Below are 27906 nucleotides of genomic sequence, written 5' to 3'. Positions count from 1 at the left end.
TTGGTTTTTGCCTTTGCTTTTTTTTCGGTACTGCTCCATGCCCGGCACCTGGGTCTTCTGCAGCCCCCCCCTGTGCTTCCTCTTCTTTTCGTTCTAGACGCGTGGACACCCGTTTTCCATTTCTTTGCCTTCCACAGGGCAACTGATATTGCTACTGATGCCTCCTGTGACTGATCAGAATTAACTTGCGGCTTGAATCTCAGATCCGGAAACTCTCTCTCTCCAGAATAGTATGATAACACAAAGCACGGTTGTGGAACGACTCAAAGCCAAACCCCACATAAGAGTTTACCGTCCTTAGATCTCTTACCCAATACTCACTTAATTTCTTAGGGTCCCCTTAGGTGTCTTCAAGAGTGAAATAACTCCATGACACTCGCGGGTCCCCATGCTTCTAAGACTTTTCCTAAACCTTTCCATATTCCCTGCCAGTCATCATTCTCTTGTTCTGGAGGAGACTTCCGCACTAGAACACGAATGCATAGGAAAACTATATGCATTCATTAATAGTGATAACATGGAGCAAGTATGAACCCTATCTCAGTTATTGAAAGGCGTGTGGAAATCTGAGAGTACAACCTAAATAAAAAGGGTTTTTTTAGCCTGTACAATGAATTAAACATGGTGGTGTTTGTAAAATTGCCTGTTCCATCTGGGATGCAAGTACTTGTAAGATCGCAATTTCATCTGGGATTGCAAGTGTTTGTAAGATTCACAATTCCTATCTGGGATGTAGGTCCAAAATTCTGGCCATACCACATCTCATAAAAGTACCAGGCAGGTGTCTCCATCAGTATCCACCTTATTAGGCATATATACCGCTGCACAAATTCCACAACACCAAATTTATGGTGTTAATAGTTGACCAATACTTTAAGAGATCATAATTGCTTCTCATACTCCTCTAAACAGAGCAACTGGGATGAAGAGTGGATTCATAGCTGGCAGGCTCTGTAAAAAAGTCCAGAGCTAGCTTAGCTTTGCTCTAAGGGAGAAAGAAATCCCTTTGTTTTCTACACAAAAGTTAGATAGCCAGTGTGAGAATGTACAGCAGCCCTTAATGTTGACAATTTGTCTGGTATTTCAAGTCACGTTCTCAGTGAGCAGCTACGAAAAGATAACACTCCCCTAACGAAGCTCTTTAAGAGTAAAGAGAGAGTTGTTCTAAAAGCTAAAAAGCTCTATGCCCGCATTCTCCACCAAAAAAATCTGTCACGGGGTTACTTAGATTTTACCTATGCCCGTGACAGGGGAAGCCACCCCGTGGGCCCCCCGTCCCGGGCCCGGAAAGGAGGTGGAAAAAGGGAGTGGGTATAAAACAGCGACAATCTAAGGAGGAAAAACTTTATTTACTAAATATGATATCGAAATACAAGATAACACAATATAAATATAATTGAGGCTAACTCAAAATGAACTAAAGAGGAGATGGAGGCAGAGTTCCCCGTGAATAACGAGAGGCCTACTGTGAACTTAGCGACACGGGCTGGAACGCCTTCCCACTCTCCGAGAAGTTCGGAGAGATGAGGAGGGCCACTCCAGCACTGGGAACGAGATTATACAGCGTCCTGGTCCCGTGACTTATCATTAACCCTGTTGTTCTCTGGGATATGTAGTCTTCTTCTGTGGACTGCACATTCAATAGAAGTATCCATACTTTACATGATGTTATGATGTGGAATACTGATACTGATAGCAAAATTACAAAACCATGACAGTCCTGAAACAAGAAGGTGCCAGAAATGATCCACAAGAGATCTGGATGTGTATGGTGTCCCCTGATAAGAAATGGGTTGCTAGAGCTCTTTCCTACTTAATCTGCATGGTAGCAAAGAATAAGACTGCCTGTAACGACCAGAAAAAAAAAATCCTCAAGAATATAGTGTAGTATTAGCCATGTTCTAGGTCGTGGTTGTCCAGTATTTTGCCTTGCCTGGGCCACATTTGCGTGAACAGGAATTGTTTGGTGCTGCATATAACATATATATATATTTAATGTATTCTTTGTTAGGACATAAAAAGCAGAGAGCAACAAAAGCATAAAACTAGTGGGATGTTTGACCTTTTATTGTGAAACTGATGCATGAGGCAGGTTCAGTGGCAGCGGTTGCCATCCCTCATGAATTCACTAGGTATTTTTCAGAGATTTTTTGATGAGATATTACTTTTCCTGTGCTTGATCCCTGACAGTAATTGTTCACAAATATGTGTAAAGCCAAAAAATGATGACAAGAATGAAGTGTGGCTTTGAAGTGAGGAATATTTTACTTTGATAAGATAGGGCTTATGAAAATCTAGTAAAGAAATTTGACAAAATTTTCATTTGAGTTGAATGTTTGATTGCAACTATCCATTCTATGTGAAAATTCACAGGTATTGTGTTTGTATCGACTGAAAATGCAGTCACAATTATATATTTAAAAGATTTTTATTTCTTATTATTTTATTATATTTTATTTCTTATTTATTTATTTATTTATTTATTTATTTTCTTATAGATTTTTCCTGTTTATTCAGTTTGCTTGGTTACAGTCTGGAAACACAAACTGATTTTAGAAAAATCTATTTTTATATTCAGGACACATTATATCTGCCACATTTCCATACATCGCTTAATAAACTCATAATCAATTATTTTGGTGTTTTTGCAATCAGATTTTCTATCGTGTAACTAGCTTTTATAACAGAGTCCATTTCAGTTTTAACTTTTTTAAAAAGATCTGATTGAGGTGACAAACGTTCTGTCTGTTCCACTCCTTTGTCTTTATGAAGCATTCCTTGATATGCATCAAATTTGGCAGCATATTTCTGCATATAATGTCTTTTGAAATTATAATCTTTGGAAACTAATACAATTTCCTTGTAAATTAATTATAGTACCATATTATTTGACAGCACTGTCTGTTGAGCAGCCTCCATGATATTGTGGCAGCATTATCAGACTGCACTGTAAGCTGTGCTGGGCTGCATGTGGCCAATGGCCCATGGGTTGGACATGCCTGTTCTAAGGCATACTACAGACCTCAGGCTGCTGAGCTATTCTTGCTTAATGAATTCGCCAGTCTGCAGAACAACCCAAAAAGGAGAATCAACTGGTCCAGTACCCAGGGTTATGGAAAAAAAACCAGAAACAGCTAGCTAGTTGTGAAAACTATTCAAATGATTAGGCTGAACTGAAGAAGAGGATTCTGAGCAGTGGAACATAATGTTGGGTTGTAGCTTGAGAGTGTCTCTGACCTCAAAGGATCATCTAGCATTGCATGACTTGTCAGCAATAGTACTGATGCCTGAGGCTTCTTCAGAAACAATGCATGAAGGAACAGTGGAGACTTTCATAGAGTTAATACTATGAGGTTATATCTGTCCAACTACAGCTTTAATCTAAACTGCCAGGACCTTACCTACAAACTCTGAATACTACACTGGATTTCATGAATATATTAACTTGTTGAGCATAAGCTGATGCAGATATTTCAGACAGGAGGACACACATTGAGTTGTCCATCTGTTGTTAAATCCCAAACAAGCTACAGAGCACCACTGGTGTCAGAGGTAGTTCAGGCCAGCTCAGCTGTTTTCCCCTCGAGTCAGGATTCTGTGCTTTGACTCTTGGGAATAGCACAAAATCTATGCCAAAAAGCTAATTTGCATCAGGTAAGAATCTGCAAAACTGTCAAAGTGCAAGCGGAAAAAAATGATGTTACATTTGTTTACTGAGAGGCTTTGTCTACAGAAATAGTATATCTTTTGTGATGGAACCACTGATTTCTGTGGTCATGTTTCTGACTTTATTGGTACTAACAGCAAAAGCTGTTTGTTTGGAGGGTAAGAGAACCAAAGCTGTGTCAGAATGCAGTATTTTCCTCAAACTCATAAGGCAGTCTGAGAATTTATTAAATCAAGAGTATGTTTTAACTTGAAACCAAACTGTAGGTAATACACAGATGGCTGATAGATCATCCTAACATAGCTAAAATAACTCTTTCAATTGGAAATGTAATGTGCAGTACTATCAGGAGGAAAAATTGCTCAGTGAATATACTCACAAAGCAAAGCTATAATTTCTCCCAGTGTGACAAAACTCCCCTGGGAATCCTTGCACTTTTCATCATGCTCCTTAACAGGAAAGTCTAACACTATAGCTATTAGTTCGTGACTGCTACATAAAGGATGCATACTTTTAAGTGCAATTTGTACATATGAAATGTAACTCCTAAGTGATACAAATTGCCTGACATTTTATTAAAGAGAAATTGATGCTTGAAAATAGACTTGTATTTACATAATTAAGACAGATGTTACTATTGCAATTAGGTTTGTGTTAAATTGCTATATTTTGTTGTTTTATGATAGTAGTGGTTCAGGAAGTCTAGATGTAATATTCTTAAAATCCCAGTGTATATTCATGTCCAGGATTTTGATGTTTTATTATTATTTTTTTTTCTGCATCTATTTTAAGCCATTCTTGCTGCACAATATGAAGTCCAGGAGGAGGAAGAAATTTTGAAATTAGGAAGAAAATTACAATTACAGAGTTCTACTTGCCACACTGGAACTCAAAAAATAACATCTAACTACTGGGATAATACCATAGATAGAATATTGTTCATTATTAATTGAGAGGCTCATTTTCAGGTCAAATGCAACAAGATAAAACAGCATTCTCAGCATCAAGACTGGTTAACAGCTTTACTAGAAAGGTTTCATTTCACCTCTAGCTTATTTTGGCAGGATAAATAACCTGACCTCAGTGACTAAGGATTGCACACTCATTGCCCACTTTCCCCCCCCCCCCCCCCCCCCCCCGTTTATTTCTTTTTATTTTTGTTTGTTTTGTTCTTAATCAGCATGCATCATATCTAAAACCACATCATGTTCAGCAGTAAAATAAAATAGGTTTCTAGGAAATGGTCCTGCTTTTATTGATGGATCTTTGGGGAGTTAATGAGCTGCTGGTAAAGGTATGCTTTTTCTGCTCAGTTTGTATGTGCCTGTAAATAGAGAAGGCTGGACCCTTTTCACTAGAAATTGGTAACAAATGAGTTTGCTTTGTTGTGAAGCAGCAAGGATCCATTGCTGAGCTTTCTATCCCCATGAATGTTCATTGGCAGTGTCACATCAAAATCAAAGTTGTAAAAGAAGTAAAATAGTTTCTGAAACACAGAAAATTCTTTAGTTATTCTTCTCTCACCTGCTTGTGTTTCTGTCTCCCTGCTGTCCCAGAATTAAGAAGTAAACGGAAGGATATGATAGCGAGCTTGTAGTTCTGACAGCACATCCAGTGCAGTAGTCTGGAACATGTGAAGTGTGGGGTAAGAATGCTTGTGGTAGAACATCATGACCTCCCGCAGAACAGTAAAGCCTTTTTTTAATAGGAGCACTTTTTCCACCAGGAACTTGCAAAATGATGCAGAACGCCTCTTGGCCTAGCAGGATTTCTCATTATGAAAGTTAATCATTGAAAATGTTATTAAGATAATAAATGTCTACAGGTTGTTCATGCTGTTGTAATGATGAATGTTCTCTGGGTAAAGACAACCATTAGGTTTTTAGGCCAACCCAAGCTGTGCATATTAGGTTGCCTCATTAAAGGTTAATCAAAGACCTGGTGAGGATCAGAGAAGCAATTTCAAGGGGAGGTGCTCTGTAACTCTGAGGGTAGGAAGGTTTTACACGTATCCTGGGGGAAATTTTGGAAACTCTGGAACACATAAGTCAGAGCAAAATTAAAAATGTTGTGTACCAAATCTTAGGAAGCTTTTGCATTACATTTGCAAAATCGGTGAAGCCTGATCTTGTTTTTATTATCTAGGTATAATTCTGTAGCATATAAAATTTGAATTAATCCATTTATTAAAATATTTTCTGTGAAGATTTAAAAACTCTAATTAATTTTTTTCTATTGTTTTCCATTTTGAGGTAAATTATTTCTTACTTCTGTTCTACACTGCATATGGAATGGTTTGATCTTGTATTCCTATTATTTAGAAAACAAACAAGCAATTTCACACTTTAAAGCCTTTTGTAAATGAATTTTACAGGAGACGAGATAGAGAACTGGATGAAATCTATTAAACCCTCCTGATGATGTGAACATTTCCCTGAATCCTTTATCATCATTAGCTATTACATCCATGTTCGTAGTGCCATTTTGATCCATTACTTAAGTATAAATTACATTCTCTCCGGCTTTTTCCACTTCCAAGTCTCGCAAATCAAAGCAATTCTCCTATTTTCAAGTGGCTGAAGTTGTTTACATTTGGCCTTTGGCCTCATCAGTCCTAACAAGTAACATCTTTTGGTACAGTGCCTAGTGTGTATTAGGCCATTATATAACCTTTAAAATCATAGGCAAAACAACCAATATATTGGAAATGATAACTGTATTTAAGGAAAATATACCACATTTTATTCAAGACATGTATTTTTATATCTGTTTTAGGTGTCTGGTAACCATAGGCTTCATAGATAAATGATGATAGCAGAATTCCAAGTTAAGGTCTCCAAATTACCTTGTGATTTTGTTGTTGTTGTCATTGCTGAGTATGTATAAGGGCTACAAGTGTTACACAGGCTACAAAGGCTACTAAGGTTATAGAGACCAGCGAATGATACATAAGCAAAGTGCAAAGTTAAGCAAAGCATGAAGTCTTGCTTTTTTCTCTATTCAACCTAAAGTTCAGGCCCAAATCATGTTAACAGAGAACTATTTGGAAAACTGGTGATAGTTCTGAGATTCGCTGTAGTATTACAAGAATCAATAAAGGAAACATTACACATATGAGCAGTCTCTTCAGTAAATATGGTGTTCTGAAGAGAAAAATAAAGGTTTTCTAACTTCTTTACTCCCTAACCAAAAATGTAGAAGCTTAAACTAATACAGATTTCTCCTCTGTTTTTTTGTTTTTTGTTTTTTGTTTTTGTCTTTGTTTTTTTGTAACTTCAGACATTTGACTAGGGAAAACAAACAAAAACAAACAAACAAACAAAAATACAAAAACAATAAAATTTTGATGCTCATACCACTTCTCCAACTAGTCAAAAATCTGCCAGGAAGGGCTTTTCTTATCTGTCTTTCAATATTTGTTGTTGTTGCCTTTAATCACTCATCTGAATACGAACAACAACTCTGTCCTTTCCATATACGTGAAGTTGTACACATCTGAGACATCCACAGTACAGAAGCCAGAGCTTGAGCTAAAATAAAAGTTGGATTGCGTACACAGTGTTTAGACTAAAGCTTGTTTGTAACTAAATAATTTAGAGACTAGACAAAAAAATAGATTATCATTAAGTCTATCTTTGTAGATCTACCTATTGATCTACTTATTGATAGATCTGTACCTGCTGAGATAACTAATGGAAATAAACTGGACTAAGAATTCAAAACCCTGGAAATGTAACTACATCAGTCAGCAGCAGTCAGGTTTTGTTTGTAACAACTGCTGAAACAACAAAAAACTTGTTGGTAGATACACATTTTGATGTCTTGCTTGTGAAAATTTTGTTTGGATATGGAAGAACAAACGTGAAATCAGATTTTGAATTAGATTTTATTTATTTATTTGAGATCTTTCTATGAAGAACAATGGAGGTTCCAAAAAGTTAGTACAGAGGACTGAAGCTGTAAAAAAGCTGACTGTAGTTAGAGTCTCTGCAAGAACTGCAATCTATAAAACAGGCAAACTACAGATTACCATTTAAAAAAAAAAAAAAAAATCTTAAGTCTTTAAACTTAAGAACCTTTTATATTTTCTTTCTTACCCACTTGCATTTTTTACATTTTTTATTAAGAAGTTCAAACACCAGGAATTGTATGTCAGTCCAAAGATGTGCACATATTAAGATCATGGCCAAAATTTCAGTGATTATGTAACTAGCATCCCAAAAAAGAACCCCAAAGCCCAACGTTTTAGGAAATATCCAAGTCATTCTTTATCTTGATTTACCTTCTTTCACTTCATTTCATTTACCAGAGTACTCTGAAATCCAGTTATAACAGAGATCATAATAACAAAGTATTACCTGCTCTCTGTAAGGGACGCACTGCAGAGGTCCATTAAATAAAGAATAATTCAACCACTGGATTGCTGAAGATTGTGAATTGCACACTGGTAAACATGATTTTAGCTTAAAAATAAATCCCCAAGAGCTGGAGAGTCTATATTGAATCAATATGAATAAGTATGAATTGAACTTTTTTCTAGATGATCCTGACTAGGATCCTTGCCTTTTAGCTTTGAGTTTGACATAAGCAGATACGGATCTGTGGGAAAGAAAAGCAACTCACAGCTCAAACTCCCAAAGAGATTTCTTTGTTGCCAAGAGAACATAATGGATGGTAGAAAAAATCTTCACAAAACACTTGATTTCAGTAACGGGAATGGAAAAATAATAGTAATTATCATCTAATGCCAGTGGTTTAGAATTCTGCCCAGGTGAATTAACTTTGCAATTAGTATTATAAATCAGCACTCTAACAAATTCCAGTTGTACAGATCACTGGAAGAAATTATAATTGATGGGGCGGAGCCACGTTGTAACTTAAAAGCTAACATAGGACTCTGACTATCAAAGAGCTGTGGTTTTGTTAGTAATTGATGCAGTCGAACCTGTGAGAGCAGGTTCAATGTGAATAAGTTAACTCCTACTCTGATAGCAGAAGATTGCACCTGACCTTAATATTCATGCCATGTGATGATAATTGCACACATCCTTGTCTTTAAAGGAACAAAATTCAAATCAAAGGATTTGAAATCTTTCTGTAAGGAAGATTTGCTCTCTGCCATGTTACCACTGCACAATAAAGTGAACAGGAAACAATAGTGCTCATCGCTGACTTGAAGCTTATTCTGATTGTCTGATTTTTGCTGAATGTTCTAGTTCGGAGCTGCCAATGGTAACACAATACTAGAAATTGGTCATAGGCTGTTGGAGGTGGCAAAACACTGTCAGTGGGTTGTTTAAGTTGTGTGAACAGAAGTAGAATACCACATACCTCTGCAACCTTCATCTTCAGTTGGCTGGAACTTAGCAAATTACACAAGAAATGCTGCATCTACTTTTGTAACTTAAACTTGTTACCAGTCTCTTCCAGAAAGTGAGTAAATTTTCCAAGAAATTCCAAGAAGTGAGTTCTTTTCCAAGAGCTTGTAACGTGCTTGAGAAGCTTATCTGCTTCTATACCTTACTAACACAGCTGACAATTTTTACTCTGTTAATGAAGTTACAACTAAAGCAAAGAGCAATAATTCTTTTAAAAAATCATGTAATTCAGACCTAGTGATATTTTTTCAAATCCAGTACAGAATGACCTCCCATAACTTATAGCAGCAGCTAATTTGGTCAGATTTACAGAGTAGTTCAATATTTGGAGGACACTGGAACATCTATTCCATGTTTTTTCAACTCCCTGAAATCCTTCATAATATTAAACAGCCCATGCTTGGTTTCAAGGTCTGGGAGCTCCTGCTCTACCAGTATTTCTAGTCAGTTTAGCCCATGATATAACTTAAACTGCACTAGAACAAAGGGTGGAACTTGTCTTTTCTAACTCCGGGTTGCTGCACTGAAAGGCTCTGGTCCTCTCAATAAAGTTGCTCGACTGCATTCATCATTTGATAAAGACCCATATACTAAAGCGAATTGCATTCTTGCGTCCATTGATTTTACAAAGAATGTTTACAAGCTGAGATGTCAACACCTCCTCCTCCCCATTTTTAGCATTTTATATTTCAGTTGTAGGAATTTAGGGAGAAAATATTTGGGAAATCAGTCATGATGAAAGATGCTTATGTCTCAAATCTGATTAGCTTGAGTTTCATTAAATAAACATCAGATTCTGAATATAATGCTTAAAATGACCTCAACATTCACTAATGGTCTTATTTTGGCTAAAACGGCAGAATAAAATGCAGATGCTTTCCCGTTTGCTATAGAACGAGTGAAGACTTGGTCTAGTGGTTTGTGACCCTGCCCTTGGTAAGGGAGCTGAGACTAGATGATCTTTGAGGTTCTTTCTCACCCAGACCATTCTATGATTCTATGACTTTGAATCACGTTAAAAAGATGCTTTTTCTGCTTCTGACTTTTTTTTTTTTTTTTTTTTTTTTTTTTTTTAAATTTATTTTGGAGGGTGGTTTCTCCTATCCCCTTCTGTTTTCTCATTGACTTACAGAAGTCTGGATGGAATGTTAGCAAATGAATCTAAGGGAGCAATCTCACACTGGGAATTGTGCCAGATGATTGTCTACTGTTCTCCATCTGTTCCACCCCTCATAATTTATTTCTCACTGACCGGTTTCATTGACTCCCAGTATAAGCTGAAGGAATGGCATGGATGTGGATGTATTTGAAAAATGCTCCTGTGCTTTTTCATAATCCATATCTATTCTTTAGTGCTCTTTTGTATTTCATTCTAGCATGAAATAATATGTCAAATTGTCATGATTTTATGATTTTTAGTTATTGGTATTCCATATCATAAAATCATGTAGTGCACTAGAAGTTAAAGAGTTAATGCTCCAGTCCCAGGCATCTTCCTGCCTGGAAAAGATGAACTACATTCCCCAGAAGGCTGCTGTTCTGTTATCATTCCTGCTCAGTGGGAACACATACAAGGACTTGGTAGGTCACCTGATGCCCCTCTTTTTGATCGTCAAGCAGTCTCGCTTTTGAATTAAGACCGGGGAGGTTATTAGTTAGTTATCAAATTAATATCAGATATCCCTGTTTCAAATTGACTTCCAGAGGAAGAAGATATTCCTCACTGTCACTTGCAATGTCATTTTAATTTCTCAGTGCAAAGAAAGACAGAAATGATCACACAGCAGAGCAGCAGTCTCCTATCCAAACTGTCCACCTGATCACTGTTAAAGTTCAGTTGTAATGGGAAAGACACCTCTCTCTCTGCTTCATTTTGACATTCATATTGCACAACTTCATGCAGTCTGCCTGGTGATAGCTCTTCAGCAGCAGTCAGAAAAAAAAGAAAACATTTCTGTGCCTTCAGGATATAGTCAGTTATTAATACTGCTGTCTTTTAATTCTGGCCTATTACATGCTCCCTAAATCTCAGACTTAAGTTTGCCCAGTAGAAATGCTCTGAACATATTTATCATGATCTGAGTTTGATGTAATTCGTGATTTATGTGTTTGTGTTCAGGTTTCTCGCAATTCTCTGCTTATTGGCTTCCATCTGTCATAGTGCAACTCTGCTCCAGATTCCCTCAAAATACAACTGTTACATTTTCTACAGAAAAGAAAATGCCCCCCCGGCTCCCCACCCCCCTTCTTTCCTTCCTCTTCTCCCTCCTTCTCTCTTCCTTCCTTCCTTCCCCTTCTTCCTTCCCTTCCTCTCTTACCTTCTTCCTTCCTTCCTTCCTTCCTTCCTTCTTCCTTCCTTTCCTTCTTCCCTCCTTCCTTCCTTCCTTCCTTCCTTCCTTCCTTCCTTCCTTCCTTCCCTCCCTTGCTTTCCTTGCTTTCCTTGCTTTCTTCCTCCTTCCTTCCTTCCTCCTTCCTTCCTCCTCTTCCTTCCTTCTTCCTTCCTTCCTTCCTTTCCTTCCCTTCCTTCCTTCCTTCCTTCCTTCCTTCCTTCCTTCCTTCCTTCCTCGCTTCCTTCTTCCTTCTTCTTTCTTCCTTCCTGTCCTTCCTTCCTTCCTTACCTTCCTATCCTTCCTTCCTTCCTTCCTTCCTCCTTCTTCCTTCCTTCTTCCTTCCTTCCTTCCTTCCTTCCTTCCTTCCTTCCTTCCTTCCTTCCTTCCTTGTTTTTGTTTAATCTGAAAGGCATCTAATAGTTACTTTACAGAAATATTGCACAGATATTTACAGGGTAGAGACCTTATCTGATTGTGCCAGTCAGAAGAGTTAGGGACTTCCTTCTTACTTCATATTATATATATTTATACATATATATATATTTGCTTGTTTGTTTGCTCCAACTGGACTGGTCTATTGCCTTTGTTTTACATTTCAGAGCTTTCTTGCAATTTATTTACTTGAAGTATCATGCTGTAGCTACACATTTCTACTGTTTCCGGTGAGGAAAAATTGTTTGTAGCAGTGTACTCATATTTTTTAGTTTGCTTTGTTTATATTAAATCCATGGAATACTACTTGATATCACTGCTAGATAAAGGGAGAAAGAGTTTTGTGATACTGTTGGAGTCCACCTACTTCCTGCACAGAGGATTTTGATGACTACAGATGTTCTGAATGCTTGGCAGTAGAGGATCTCCCTCTCTGCAGAAGACTGGACTTTTTGTAGTAAGGAGCTTGGCTGAGAACCAGTGTTCCTCTTGAGAGGCTCAGATTTAACATAATACTCATTGCTTATCTGCTAGGATGCAGTGGATACCAGTCCCGAGATGTAACACACATTCATTAGAGTTACACTTTGTGAAGAAGAAAAGAAGAAGGAAAAAAAGAGTTCAGTTCATGAAACACAAAACAGCATGTGGGTTTGGGAAGCAAAACTTTGCCATTAGGAAGTGATGCTGTAAAAACTCACACTGTAGAATTATCAAGCAAGTACACACTATTGTAAAGCCTTATTGCAGTCTCCATTTATCTGTTGATAGTTATCACTTAGATACTTGATGATCTGCAAAGATAAAAAAAAAAGGAAAAAAAGGGAAACAGAGAAGAGCAACACATTAGATGAATAGTCTATATTTTGTAGAATTTGAGAACATTTTGTCAGGTAAAATGTCTGTGGGAGTAAACCCAATACTGAAGTGAGAAGAAAATCACCTGTTGATTCCATATGAATATATACTATGTTCCTGTATGATGGAGACATCTCACACTCCTGTGTGATGTCCCTTACTGCTAAAACTATTCATGAAGACATGGCTGTATGGCCTGGAGAGCAATTCACTCCTTATGCCATTTCAGTGACAGATCTGTCATTTGTGTCTGTTGGCTTATGCTAGCCATGAATGTCAATGAAGAGCATGCATCTGTCTAGAAGAAACAGGTCTGACACAACTGGCTTGTTACAGCCCACAGAGCTGTTGCCAGATGGCAGATACTGCACCTTTCCATTCCAGTTTGGATCAGGATGCTGGGTAGATTCAAAAACACCAATTGAGGCACTGTTCTTAGAGTGAAACTTTGTGTTCAGATTCAGGTGAGGATTAAGGAAGTGATCATGTCCATGCCAGGGGAGAAATACACATTCACAGAGAAATCATTTTCAGTTCCCAAATGTACAGAGTTTTATGAATCAGTAGTAGGTAATTAAAATATAGAAATATTAAATAATACCTGTATGTCTTCTTATGTATAGTAGTGTCCTTGTGTGGCATAAATTTCAGAGACTAAATAGAATGAAACTCTAAAGTTAACTAGTATCTGTTTCATTCTTCAAAATTTATAAAGAAGCATAATTGAAGAACATAAATATTTTCTACAGGTTAAAGTGCCCTGTATTTTGGGTTGTAATTAATGAGGTAAGAAATATCATTTTATTTTGTTATGTGTAATTAATTAGTATAATTATAAATGAGAATACAAGGAGGGCAAAGCTAGAGAAAGAAAGAACAAAGGAAAACACAAATAAATTGAATTTTATGGAAAATCTCAGAACCCAGGAAAAAGACAATATTTATTTACTGTTTGTTTGTTTGTTTGTTTCTTTGTTTGTTTGTGAAGAAAAACCTTATGAAGAAACTTTACATGATAACACAGAAGCATTTTGGGGTGAGTTTTTAAACTGAAACTACATGCTTCCAGCATTAATGAAACAAACTTCTTCATTTCAGCATGATGAATCAATTAGAAAGGCTCATATTTGATATTAAGCAGCATTTTCCTAGGCTGATAAAGAGACTGTGGAGTTCAGTAAGTTTTAAATGGTAATAAAAATCTTGTTCATTGTTACATCATGTAATTGAAGCATAGTCTAATATTTTGAGATTCCGAAAATTTAAAGGAGGCCCCTGTTGTCTGTCAGTGGTAGGATAAGAAGTCATAGGCCATGTAGAGAACACTCTGAAGGCAGATGGGACTGAATGTCTTCCTGAGGTCCCATTCAATATATCCTTAACTTGCTATAGTTTGTTCCCTTTGCAAAAGGCTACAATCAAATCTTTTGAAGTGTTTGTTATAGAAGGAAATAAATATGAGCAGTCTAGAAAACCTGCAAGAGAAAGCATTAAAAGTTTTTAACAGTAACTCTGTTTCCTTATGAAATTTCAAGACCTTTTAAAAAGAATTCACAAATCACTCTCATTTAATATATTTTAAACAGGAAAAATAAACAAAACAACAACAGCAACAAAAACCAAGCAACAACAACAAAAAACAATGACCAAACCCACAGACTCCTGACTCGCTAAATGCTGTCTTTGCTGCTCTTAGACTTCTTCACAGAGGTGTGAAGCATAATCCTTTCAGTCTCACAGAAGGAGCAATTAAGATCAAGGTTCTATACACGCTGCAGAACTTCTCATGTTGGAATCTGGTGACTGAGGTCCTACCTGTTAGATCAAGCCTACTGTGGACTTCGAAGCAGTCTGTGGGGTGATCACAGGAGTATGAATTCTCAAGACCTCATCTAGAAAAGTATGTGCTCCACACACAAGCTTTTAAAAAGGCTTAGAAGATCTGATACATCCATATAAATTTGGGGTTTATAGGTATATTTGTGTCAAGCTCATAGAACTATGGCAGAAAATGCACTCCTGGATGTTAATTTGAAGGAAAGAAAATTCCCATTTCCTGATAATGATCCCCCAGGGATAATAAAAAACCTCAGAATAGTGAAGATGACAATGATGACAATAGGACTTCCCATCTTCAGAAGAGAAATTAGCCAAAGTTGGTAGTGATGGCAGCTTCACAGACTGTTCTTTGATCTATTTTGATCCTGATGTGGTGAAACTAGAAATGTGGTATGATACATTACATACTCCAGTCTGGGAAAATTGATGTTTTCACACTCATGTTAAATCCATTTGATGCAGCAGTGTGAGAGCCTTCTATCAGACAAACAGAGGAGAACTAAGGACTCCAGCACCTTAATTTTGACAGAAACTTCTGGAGAATTTTTCTTTATGTACTGAGATAGATATATTTTGTATTTATAACAGAATATCCGTTAGAATATCCATTATGCTCCTATCACCTTGGACAACCTGAATGTATAATTCCTGTACATAGAACAAAAAAAACCACCCAAGAATTCTGATATTCCAGTACCTTCAGTTCTTTCAAGGTCATGCCTTCTCTGAGGTATTATGGCACCAGAGGTTATCCTAAAACAAACTATTTCCTTTTAGTGTAATGTGAAAGAAATCTCACCCAAAGAGGCTCTGGAAAAATTAACGTTAGTGGCCTGGAAAAGATCCAGTAGTAGAGGATTTCTACAAGAGCTATGAAGCCTTAACCAATTCTACGAACTTTTAAAATAGATTTCTACTGGAACTCTGAAGCCTTAACCAATTATATGAACTTTTAAAATAGCATCTTCTCTAGGAAAAAAGCAGACGAACAAAACACATTCTAAATGTGCAGATACATCCTATATTTGAACTTGATCTTCTTCCTCTGGAGTAAGAAAAAAGAATGTATCAACATCGTAAAACCTGGGTTTTGCACACAGCATTAACTGCCTATTTGTATATGAACCTGTGGAAATAATGTTTAAGGCCAAAGATCCAGTGTTATAAAAATTGACTTAGAAAATTCTCAGTGTACTATCAACACAATTTCCAAAGAAGAAAAAAATGAGAATATATGGCTTTTTGTTTTGTTTTGGTTTTGTTTTTGTTTGTTTTTTAAAGAGGTTGCTGAACACCATGTCAATGGGGGTGTCCTTCCACTGCAGAGTCTAGAAAATAAGTTTACAAATGAATAGATATTAAAAAAAGCAAAGAAACTTCAATGCGTCAGAATATAGCAAATATTTGAACAGTGAAGTGAATTAAATGCCAGATGGAGGATTTATGACGGTGTAAAAGATCCCCTGTGGAAACTAGTAATATTTTATCATCCAGAAATAGCATGGTCTGTCTTTCTATCCACCAATAAAAGTCCAGGTTGACCTCCCAGCTTATTTATATGTACATCTGGTTACTTCTGTATGAACAGGAAGCAAAATCAGACTCATAAAGTTGTTAACATTGATCATTAAGCTCTACTGCAAAGTTGAAGTGATAAGTAAATGAATTTTTCTGGTGCACCACACTGTCTGATACACAATGCAAATTTTTATGCCTGCTGTTAGGAGCAGATTTTTATTTTTATTTTTATTATTATTATTGTTGTTGTTGTTATTATTATTATTATTATTATTATTATTATGTGATATGATTTTAGATAGAAATACATAGGATGTAATCAGGTATTAGGTAGAAATGAAATCTTAGTTTCCACTGCCAGATCCAGGAAAAAGGGAAGGAGAATGAATCTGGTGGTCCTGCCTGTGGCAGGGGTGGTTGAACTTGATGATCCTTTGGGGTCTCTTCCAACCATTCTATGATTCTTTTGTTCTATGATTCCTACCTAAGCAAGATTTGCACAGTGTCTAGCAATATTTTATCCCACTTCAGGAAAAAGCATCAAACACTTTCAAAGAATCTAAGTAAATGGAAACAAACAAATAAACAGAACATACAAGAAAGACAAAATGCAAATCAAAACAAAAAACAACAAAACAAATAAACAAAAAATCAGAAAATCTTAATCCCAGCAGGACGTTTTGCCTCTACTATTCAAATGTTCGAGAATATAGATGCAAAGTGAAGCACTCATCTCTCGCAGAATCATATCCAGTTGAACAATTGACCTGCTGTCCTTCAGACTGACAAAGGAATAAAAATAAGGGATGTTTTCATTTGTTTTCTTTTCCTAGTTTGGCACTGAATCTAGACCCGGATTGTTTCCCAAAATTAAACAATATCTTTGAAGAGGAAAACTTGGGATTCCGCTGTCTTTCAACCTTCATTTATTGTACTCCACTTGACCTTTAGCTTCAGCTTCAAAAGCCAGCAGACCAGAAGATTCTGTTCTGCATGCTGACCTCATGAGCCAAGCTTGTATATCCAGAATATATCGGATACTTGCCCTGCTGAGATCGCTCTGAATGAGTCTAATAAGAGAAGTTACTCTGTCTATTTAGATTTTTTTTTTTTTTTTCTCAGTTATCCAGTACAGAACTGAAGACGATTTTCTGAGATTTTCTTGTACAAAATCAAAAAGATATTGTTTGTTATACATTATTATTGCTTAACATTAAAAAACTAATTGTGTTCTCTCTGTTTTTCTTGTTTGCTTTTCTACTGTTTGTGGATGGATGAAATTCTGTTTAGAGTCTGATTTTATGAGAATTTGTACTTTTTAATGCAAAGGCTAAGTACGGTCTAATGCTTCTATGTGACTACGGAGCTTTGGTGGCACACAGTAAATAGTATTTTCTTATCATTTCTGATCTATTATGAGGTGGAAAATTGCAGGGTTTTAGTTATTTGGTAATGCATTAGCTGTTTCCACAATTCCATCAGGAATGGGTAAAATGAGTGTATAAAAACTGTCACATAGTCATTTTGGATAACGAAGCAAAACAGAAATATTGCATGAAAATAAGGCAGCCATACTGGAGAATATGAGCAAATTAGAGTGAACTGAACACAGGACTCTCATCCTTAATCACTTGCTGGAGTTAGTAAAGTGACAGTTATTTGCAACAGGATGCAAAACTACATAATCAACAACGTTGGACACATTTCAGTGAAAATCAAAGCAAAAGCCACTTTCTGAAAACATTGTGCAAGTCAATAAAGTCATATTCATGTAGTTTAGAAAATGTGCTTGGGTTTGTCATGGGTTTAAAATAAAGCAAAGTTAAGCCTTATTGCATGTTTTACAAGTACTTTATTCTCTTCTGAAAATCAGAGTATAATGTTACTTTATTCTAAGCCTATCCCAGCTCAGTATGTGCATATAATGCTTCAAGACAGTCTAGTACACTCACTGGTATTTGATCATTGCTGTAGCCAAAAGTCTCACTACACACTGAAGGGATCATGACATACAGAAGACTTTGTTGGACAGACCATCTGCAGTGGAAAATTATTTAGGGGAAACTACTCACAAACTTTTGAAAATCTCCCAGTAAAATCTAGCAGTCAGGTTTTGTAACTCATTAGGAAAATATTTACAAGGCTTTATTAGTAAGAATTGAATAAAAACTGAATAAAAGACCAGTATTCCTTGATCTTGTGTTGAATTCCTTGAGTTTCTTTCTTTCTCATCTCTGGTGAATTATTTCAAGATAAATACACAGAAGTTATTCAGTCAAAGTTTAACATTATTGACTGTGTCATTAGTAGAGCAGCAAATGCAGTTTTCTATTTTCTAGAAGGATGGGGCATGTGCCACCAAAAATGGACCAAAGAAAGCATAGAGGGAGAGAGAAGGTAAGGAAGAGGAGGAAGGGAAGAGGGGGGGGGGTGGGGAGGGGAAGAGAAGGTTTTTGGGAAGGGAGAAGGGAAGGGGAGGGGGAGGCAAGGGAGAAACTGAAAAGAGGAGAGGGAGAGAGAGAGAGGAAGGGAGGGAGGGAGGGGAGGGGAGGGAGGGAGGGAGGGAGGGAGGGAGGGAGGGAGGAGGGAGGGGGGGAGGGAGAAGGAGGGAGGGAGGGAGAGAAGGAGGGAGGTGAGAGGAGGGAGAGAGGAGGGAGGGAGAGGGGGAGGGAAGGAGGGAGGGAGAGAAGGAGGGAGGGAGAGAAGGAGGGAGGGAGGGAAGGAGGAAAAGATAACAAATAGACCATACTTTAATGGATTTCTTAGGCAGCCTCCCTCACTTTGACTTTCCAAGTGTTCAGAGTTGACAGATAGCTCCACAGCCACGTGTCTCTCTCTCAAATCTCTGATATCCCAGTATTGCCAGATGATGCTGTTGAGTCAGTGACAGGCTCTGACTTCTGTGTGAAAGACAAGGTGCCAACCTATGGTTCCAAAGCTTTCTTTTCCAGATCACAGCTTCTTTCAGGAATTGAAATCTTCATCTGAGTTTTAGCACTTGCTGTTCCTGACAGGATCACTTCTATAGGGAATACAATACCACACGTTCTTAGAAATCATTTTGTAAGAATAGATTTTCAAAATACTCCTGTCTTCTCATTATCCTTTTTTTTTGCAGATAGAAGAAATTCTTGTCCATTTCATATCCTTTTGCTAGAAACTTCAGTCCCCATAATTTTGAGATGACCATGCTTATCCATTTCACATTATTACTGCTTTTTTGAGTGCATGTTACATGGGACTTAATAGAAGCTGTGGCTGCTTTGCTTTCAGTTTTTTAACTCTTCATCAGTATGATCTATAACATTTTCCCCCTTAATTCTAATAATTTTCTATAGCTAACTATACCCTATTAAAAAGAATTGACCAATATTTTACAGAAACAAGAACCAGCAAATAATTTGAATTCTTAAATGAGCAGCCAGATGTGCATTAGTATCCATGAGGAAGAAAACACATTGAAGTTTCAATGAGGATTTCTTAAGTTGAGAGGAAAGCTGATGTAATGTTTTCATGTAAAAATTCTGCTAATGTTGCATTTTGATACCATTTATATTGTGATGGTTGAAGTTTTTATTTAGTTTTCTGATGTATGAAGTTTATGTTGTTTTTTCTTATTTTTTTTTCTTATATTTTTTTTCTTCCAAAGGAATCCTCTGATCCTAAACTTCCAAGGAATTTAGGATAAGGCGCAGAGAGTCAGAGGTCCTAGCTTACAGATGTGCATTTGCTTTCCTGCTCATTGTTCATCACAGTATTTTCTCATGCATCCTGCATATGGGCACACTGATTTATTATAATTTCCCTCTGAAGCTACCAGATTTTTCTATTAGTCTAGAATTGATGATGTTCAAATAAATGCATGTGCCCAAAATAAATAATGAGCTTTGGTTCAGATGGTAATTTTCCCAATCCAACTATAAATTGCTATACCAATAATCAATGTTATAATTATGTTGCTGGTATGAGCTGAACAATGTGTGGGGAAGAGGATTTGTATTTAGACTGGTTTTCCATCATATAATTGTATACAAAAGCTACAGAAAGTTTATCTAAATCTCCTGAATTTAAAACACATCTGGGAGGAATCTCAGCTACGTGCTATTTATTGTTAACTTAGAGGAATTACCTTGTAGATTTGGAATAACTAACTAACTAACTAACTAACTAGATACATAAATAAAAACAGAAATGTAGACAGACAAGCCATATAGAAATTGAATACCTGAATATAAACAAACATTCACATACCTCTTTGGGAGATCTATGACATTGATTCTTTCCACTCTCTCTAGTTGTTATTAGGCTAAGTTTGAAAATTTGAGCACCAGAAATAACATATCTACAGTGAAAGAAAGCTTATGATTTTTATCTTAAGCTAGTCGTTCTCCCAGCTTTTCAGTAAATATTATGCTTTTACTTCTTTTCTGTTCAAGTGGTTACAAGTGCTGGATAACTTCAAAAAATTCTTTATGGTTTACAGTCCTCAGTATTTTAGTCAAGATTCAAGAATACTTCTTAGATGACATTCAAAATTCCATGCTAGTTATTTAAAGATGATTGATTTCTTGGCAAATTTTGTGTTTTTCTCCTTTTCTGATAGAACCTGCATCAAATGGCTCACTGTTCCTATCATCCTGTGTGCTGTTCTGGTGGAAATGATAGAAAACCTGAGAAAGCAACAGTTACTAAAAACACTAAATGTTATGTACTGTTGGTTTAAAATTTCACTTGCTGATACTGAACATTTTTTTTGACTTTACTTTGTCTTCTTTATTACTCATAATACTCATATAGGCAGTTTCTCAAATAATAATAAAAGAGGGCTAATATTCCAGTGAATTCATTAGCTTATTAATCCAAACCAAGCAATTAGCTCTGGAAAGAAAAACTCAACACATTTGAACTTTCTCAGTTGTAACGCGTCAAATTAGACAGTTTCTTTGCCAAATTCCATACTGGGAGGAATTTATTTCACCTTGTTTAAGACATGAAGAATTTAGCTTGTGGGAAAAAAAGTAGAATAGCCTCAGTTCTGAAGGCTTACAGAAGGATATCTGAATGTGGAAGTGCTGGCAACATGGAAGAGATGTGTCTGAGAAACATAGACTATAGTGCTCCTACGATCATATCCAATCTTTTCTCAGAGGGTCTTGAACAGAGATATTAGGATGCAAAGGAGGGACAATAAGCTGTTTGAACTAGTAATATTGTTTTTTGTTTTCTTGAGCCTTGATTTTGCAGATATATTAAGAATGAAGTAGAGTGAAGTTTTGAATGCATGTGGAGTAATTCTTTTACATTACTTATGTGCTTTTTTAATATATGTTTTTGTTAGACTATATATAGCACATTAAAAAAAAAAAAAAAACACAAAAAAACAAAAAACCAAAAAACATACTCATATACTCCTCAGTTTGGAGAATATAGATATTCAATACATGACAAAAGCAAGACAGCTGAAGATGGGTTTTTTTTAATTTTTATTTTCTTGTGATTTTAGTATATTGAATGTTTTGTTCTCAAAGCTGGAGTGTTTGCCAAGTACTAATGGGAAAAAGGAGCAGTACTGTAATCTTTACACAGGAGGAGCTCTGGGAGGAATACAGTATTCTTATGTCTAGTTCATCTTTTTTCTTCAGGATCAACATCTACCTGGGTTTCTATTGATGTAAATATTGCACAGGAAAGGATGAAAGAATTACTTTACTTCAGCTAGTCTTGGTCTTGTTTTAAACAGTCTGAAAGAGAAAATAGCACTGAAATGAAAGCATAACATCAGTTTTGTTTGTTTGTTTGTTTGTTTGTTTGTTTCAGATTTTCCAAACCTTGAATATCTATAATTAAAAGCTGCACATAAATCTGTCAGTAGGACTCATAGGCATTACCAGCAATCGTGCACCCTTCGCATATCTTAGTGAAGAAAATTTCTGCATGTTAGCCAAAAGAAGTCATGTTCTTATATCATGAGTCCTACCAGCAGGACTGGAAGAGGTCAGGATTGTAGGAAATAGCACAGTCACATGCATGCCTTCCATTGTGAAACCACTGGACATTGATAATGTCCCTGTGACACTACTTGCCATCAGTGGCACTAAGTAAACTTGCCCAAGGTGTGGACATGATCCTTTCCTCTGGTAATTTCTTCCTTTCTCTTTAAATATTCTCAGAAACTCTGAATTGGTGATGGTGACTGCAGACCTACGCTTCTGCCAACATATTTGCTTACTTAGGCACTAAAACAGGTTGATACGTAGTTTACAGGAAATAATAAACATTAAGGGTTATGATTAATCATTTATACAAATGTTGGTGAAATTAATTTTCAGAATGTAAGTTTTCAAATACAATCTTAGTTTATGTATGCATGCATACAAAATAATTATTTTCCACAAGGAGGAAAAAGATATATTTTTAATTTTTCCAATGTTTCCACATGAAAATCTGGACTTTTTAACACAATTCTTTTGCCATTTTCTAACAGTGTAATTTTGGAGGAAGTGTCAAATAAAATAGGTGTATCCAAACAGTTGTATAAAACCACACAGACCTGAACTTATTTCAAACAAGTAAATATTTTCAAAGAGCTTTCTTCATGCTCCAATTACAGTTCACAGTATTGTTCTATGGGAGGCTTGATGCTTATCAGAATTCTGATATATATTCACACATGCTTTAAATAGCTATCTCTGATTTGGGTGGGACAGTTTAGCTAAAGTGGCATGAAGCTGAAGACAGATTGGCTTGAATAAATTTCATTAATTTTTACAGAATAGTGAATCACTGCAGTTATGTAGGAAGAAATCTGTTGATAAACATTTCCTAGCTATAACAATTCAGCAGTTGAAAAACATTATTAAAAGCAAATCAAAATGTGTCACATGTTTTAAGCAGTGACGGGAATTTGGACAAGCATATATTAACTAGGAGCAGGATATATTATCCATACATTTTCATTTGGGGATAGGTGTAACTCCTTCAACTGTACCTTTTGTGATGATGGCTTACAATCATGTTCCCTTTTCAAAGAAAATATGGAAAGAAAATGCCTGTTTCCTTTCTGGATGTGGAAATCACAAATCCTATAGCTTTGTAAGGGAAAAATTAATAAGAAAAGTGATGTTCTAAATATTTTTCAAATTCTTTATACTTCTGTACAGCACAAACTATCACCCTGGGTTCAGTTTCTACAGTAATAATAATAAAAAAAAAAAAGATGAATTTGCTTCAGGAATCATTTCATGAAATTCTTTAGCCAGTTTATGCCTCAGGTCAAACTGGATAATCATTATATTCTCAAAATGAGTTTATAATCTCAATTATGATATTATGGCCTCATTAAGGTCTCAGAATTACCCAAGATTTTAAGAGTCAGCAGAAAGTTTAGGAAGACTGAAAAATTAATGGTAGTCTCAAAGCAAAAAATTGTACTGTTAAGATAGATGTTGATCCCCCCTCTTTGCATGAGGAAAGACACTGGGGTGCTGCAAAGTTGTCTTGAAGGGCTGCACAGGGTATCCTTATTCATTAGAAGAACTGAGAAATCTTTCGGTAATGAAAAGGAATGAGCAATTATCCTGTGAAAGACCTGGATCTTTAAGAGTGACTTTGAAATAACTTGGTTTTTTTGTTTTTTGTTTTTTTGTTTTTTTTTTGTTGTTGTTGTTGTTGGTTTTTTGCTTGGTTTGTTTGTTTGTTTGTTTGTTTGTTTTCTTTTTCTTTTTTTTTTTTCCCTTTTTCCCCTGGGAAAATAGCAGCTATTATTCTGCGTTTTCATGTGAATATCACCGAGATCCAAAAAAAAAAAAAAAAAAAAGCCTGCTCTTCTTCCTAGACAAGCCAAGATAATGCTAAAACATACTTGGTAAAACAAAAAGTGTTTATCCAAAAGCCAATAATAAAAATTCCCCTCAGATATTGCTTTTAAATAATCCATTGTCCAAATCTTCTCAAACCTTTCATAAGGAGAAAAAATTCATAAGGTGAGAAAGATGAATAAGATGAAAAAGTAATGGTAATCCTCAGTCTATCATTATTTATCTATCATTATTTATATTCATTGCCAAGGTGTTAGAAATATTCCAGGATCACACTCATTGTACTAAATAATATATTAATAAAAGAATGGCTATTTTCAGAAAGAGTGCTAGTAATTTTAAGCATCCTTGGCTGAACTGATCTTCAAAAGGAAGGTGGTCAGCACCGTCAGACTACTGAAGCATGCCACTTTTCACAACCTTCCTTACATGCTGCTGTCTGGAGCAAGGATCTTGCCTTTGTTCCAGCTTTCAAGGCCCTCATTAAACAATCAATAGGATGCAAGCAAATAAACAAATAAAACACACTATCAAGAAAAGAGATTGAGACTCAAGATAGCTTAGTAAGTGTTATACTAAGTTTTGGATCGTTTCCTTGTCAAAAGTGACATTCAATAAAATATCAAAAAATATTGCAGCCTCTGCAGTTTGGCTGGCATTGCTTTTGGCCTGCTAAAATGTGAGACATTTTTATTCACTACCCTGTCAGTCAGTCCTTGATTGCTGAGAGATTTCTTACTTTGCCCTTGAAATGAGTTGTGATGGATAGAAGATGACTGTAGAAATTTGGAGGCATGGAACCCTCCTGTTCACCTAAACCAATAAAACCTGGGCTAGTACAGAAATACATCTGTGCTTGCCTACCTATCCTCCAAAAGCTTCCTTGGTCACAAACTCTATAATTGCCTGGAAACTCTGCTATTCCTCTGCAAAGTAATATAGCATGGTTTGAAGTGAGAGTGTGAGGACTATTTATCCACTAAAAAAACAAACAAAAAAGAAAACCAACAAAAACCAAAAACCAAAAACCCTCTATTAATTCAATATCCTTCAGAAAATTTTCTTTCTATAAGACAATGAATCCACATGACAAAAAATATTATAACAGATGCCTTTTTTTTTTTTTTTTTTTCTATTTAATTACACCAGGAAATGCCACCACACAATCTTGGTGTCTCATTATTAACTGCTGAAGCAGTCCTTGGCTAAGAGACACTTCCTGGATGGAGGAGTTAGAACATTTGAAGGACCATACACAATGGAAAATTGGGATGGGATTATTCTTTCAGAGATTAAGGAAGTTTAATATTATGGATATTCATGTTTCCGTGCCAAATGACTTCCATGGCTAGGAATCATTGGAAGAATATGCAATTCATTTTTATTGCAGTGTTTTGAGTGATTTGTTTTCACTTAGTAATATAAAATAAGGATCAGTATTAAAATAACTTTAATAAAGTCAAAAAGGTAAAGTCTCTAAAAGTAGGAAACACTACAAAGAGGAGTCTCCATCTTACTCATAGAGTTTGCCTTTGGACACAGGCTTGGAAAGATCTCACATTAACGGCAGCCCAGAATATCTCCATTTTTGGTGCACAGTTAAGGATTAGCAGTAATTTAATGATTTTTCATCCAGTTATTACTTCCTATTTCCCCAAGATAACTGTCCATTTTCCCTGATGTGCTCCAAATTCAATATATTTTCTTATGTTATAAATATTCCACTACTTTGACTTCTGGTTTAAATACAAATGCCCTTGAAGACACCAGAAACAAATCTGGAAGAGGACACTTAAATACAGATAAATTCTAAATAGAATCATAGAATCATAGAATGGCCTGGGTTGAAAAAGACTGTAATGATCATCTAGTTTCAAACCCCCTGCCATATGCAGGGCCACCAACCACTACACAAATCTGCCCAGAGCCACATCCAGCCTGGCCTTTAATGCCTTCAGGGATTGGGCATCCATGACTTCCCTGGGCAACCTGTTCCAGTGTGCCAGCACCCTCTGTGTGAAAAACTTTCTTCTAGTCATCACTAGCATAAACCTCCCCTGTCTTAGTTTAAAACTATTCCCCTTTGTCCTATCATTATCCACCCTCAAACAGGCACTCCTGTTTAAATTCTCCCTTCAAGCACTGGAAGACTACAATGAGGTATCCCTGGAGCCTTCTTTTCTCCATGCTAAACAAGCCCAGTTCCCTCAACCATTCTCCATAGAAGAGGTGCTTCATCTCTCATCATCTTAGTGGCCCTCTTCTGGAACTGCTTCAAGAGCTCCACATCCTTCCTGTATTTTCCCCAGGTCTGGATGCAATATTTCAGATAGGGCCTCACAAGCGCTGAGTAGAGGGGGACAATCACCTCCCTCTCCCTGCTGGCCACCCCTTTTTTAATGCAGCCCAAAATAAAGTTGGCCTTCCTGGCTGCAAGCATGCACTGCTGGCTCATATCCAGCTTCTTGTCCCCCAGGTCCCCCAGGTTCCTCTGCAGGGCTGCTCTCAAGGAGATCTTCCCCCGGTTTGTATAAATACCTGGTGTTGCCCTGACCCAAGTGCAGTACCCTGCACATGGCTCTACTGAACCTCATTAGGTTAACATGGTCCCATTTCTCCAGCTTGTCCAGGTCCTCTGAATGTCTTCCCTTCCTTCCATTGTATCAACAGCACCACTCAGCTTAGTATCATCCGCAAACTTGCTGAGGGTACACTGGTCCCAAGAGTTACCCCTGAGGGACACCACTCCTCACTCCATCATAGAAGGCCACCAGATTGGTCAGGCAAGATCTGCCCTTTGTGAAGCCATGCTGGCTGTCTTGAATCACCTCTTTGTCTTGTATGTACCTTAGCATAGCTTCTAGGAGAATCTGCTTCATGATCTTCCCAGGCACACAGGTGTGGCTCACTGGCTTATAGTTCTCCAGGTCTTCCTTTCTCCCTTTCTTAAAAATGGGAATAATATTTCCCTTTTTCCAGTCTCCGTGGACTTCATCAGACAGCAAGGATTTTTCACATATTATCAACAGTGGTTCAGCAACCACATAATCCATATGCTAGGATGGATATCATCTGGTCCCATGGACTTATACATGTTCAATTTCATGAGGAGGGTTCAGACTTTTTTTTTTTTTTTTTTTTTTTTAAACCGAATAAACCCAGGAATTATCTTTGAAATGTCCTTGACCCGTGCCCCAGGAAGGCAGCACACCTCTCTGTGGGTAGGGTCAGGCTGGCATATAGGGCTCTCCGTTCCTCACAGAAGGGAGTCACCTATGACAATAACCCTTCTGTCCTTATGGGTAGAAACAGTCTTGAGGCTTGGGGGTGACCACTTCTCCTGAGGCAACATCATGGGTGAACCTTGCACTTTGCCGTGTTGAACCTCATTAGGTTCACCCGAGCCCAGCTTTCCAGCCTGTCGAGGTCTGAATGGCATCCGTTCCCTCCACTGACCACACCACTCAGCTTGGTGTCATCAGCAAACTTGCTGAGGGTGCACTCAATTCCCTCATCGATGTCATTAATAAAGATGTTAAAAAGCACCATTCCCAAGACAGACCCTTGGGGGACGCCGCTCGTTACTGGCCTCCACCTGGACATAGAGCCATTGACCACCACCCTCTGTGTGTGGCCTTTCAACCAATTGCTTATCCATCGAGTTGTCCACCCATCAAATCCACTTCCCTCCAATTTGGAGATGAGGATGTGGTGGGGGACCACGTCAAAGGCCTTGCTCAGGTCCAGGTAAATGACATTGGTCGCCTTCCCTTCGTCCACCAACGCCGTCACTCCATCATAGAAGGCCACAAGATTAGTTAAGCATGACCCTCCCCTGGTGAAGCCGTGCTGGTTGTCTCAGATCACGTGCTCATTCTTTATGTGATCAAGCATGTTGTCCAGGAGGATCTGTTCCATAATCTTCCCAGGCACAGAGGTGAGACTCACCGGCCTGTAGTTCCTCGGGACCTCCCTGCTCCCCTTCTTGTATATGGGAGTGACGGGACCCTTCCTCCAATCACCCAGGACCTCACCTGACAGCCACGACTTCTCAAATATGATGGAGA

At 37.2% G+C, this 27906-nt stretch overlaps 1 long non-coding RNA gene across 1 annotated transcript in view; it reads left to right on the top strand.

Moving 5' to 3' along the window:
* LOC116652531 overlaps window positions 1–17854 on the top strand; it is a 32778-nt gene extending 14924 nt beyond the window's left edge. The window contains exon 2 of the long non-coding RNA XR_004305663.1: window positions 16856–17854. This is a non-coding gene — a long non-coding RNA (uncharacterized LOC116652531). The remainder of the gene's footprint in view (window positions 1–16855) is intronic.
* Window positions 17855–27906: the final 10052 nt, after the last annotated feature.

Source organism: Coturnix japonica, chromosome Z, assembly GCF_001577835.2.
Source record: "Coturnix japonica isolate 7356 chromosome Z, Coturnix japonica 2.1, whole genome shotgun sequence".
NCBI classification, from domain to species: domain Eukaryota; kingdom Metazoa; phylum Chordata; class Aves; order Galliformes; family Phasianidae; genus Coturnix; species Coturnix japonica.
The sequence above is the reverse complement of the archived record's forward strand: the minus strand, read 5'-3'. Positions and strand labels throughout refer to the sequence as shown.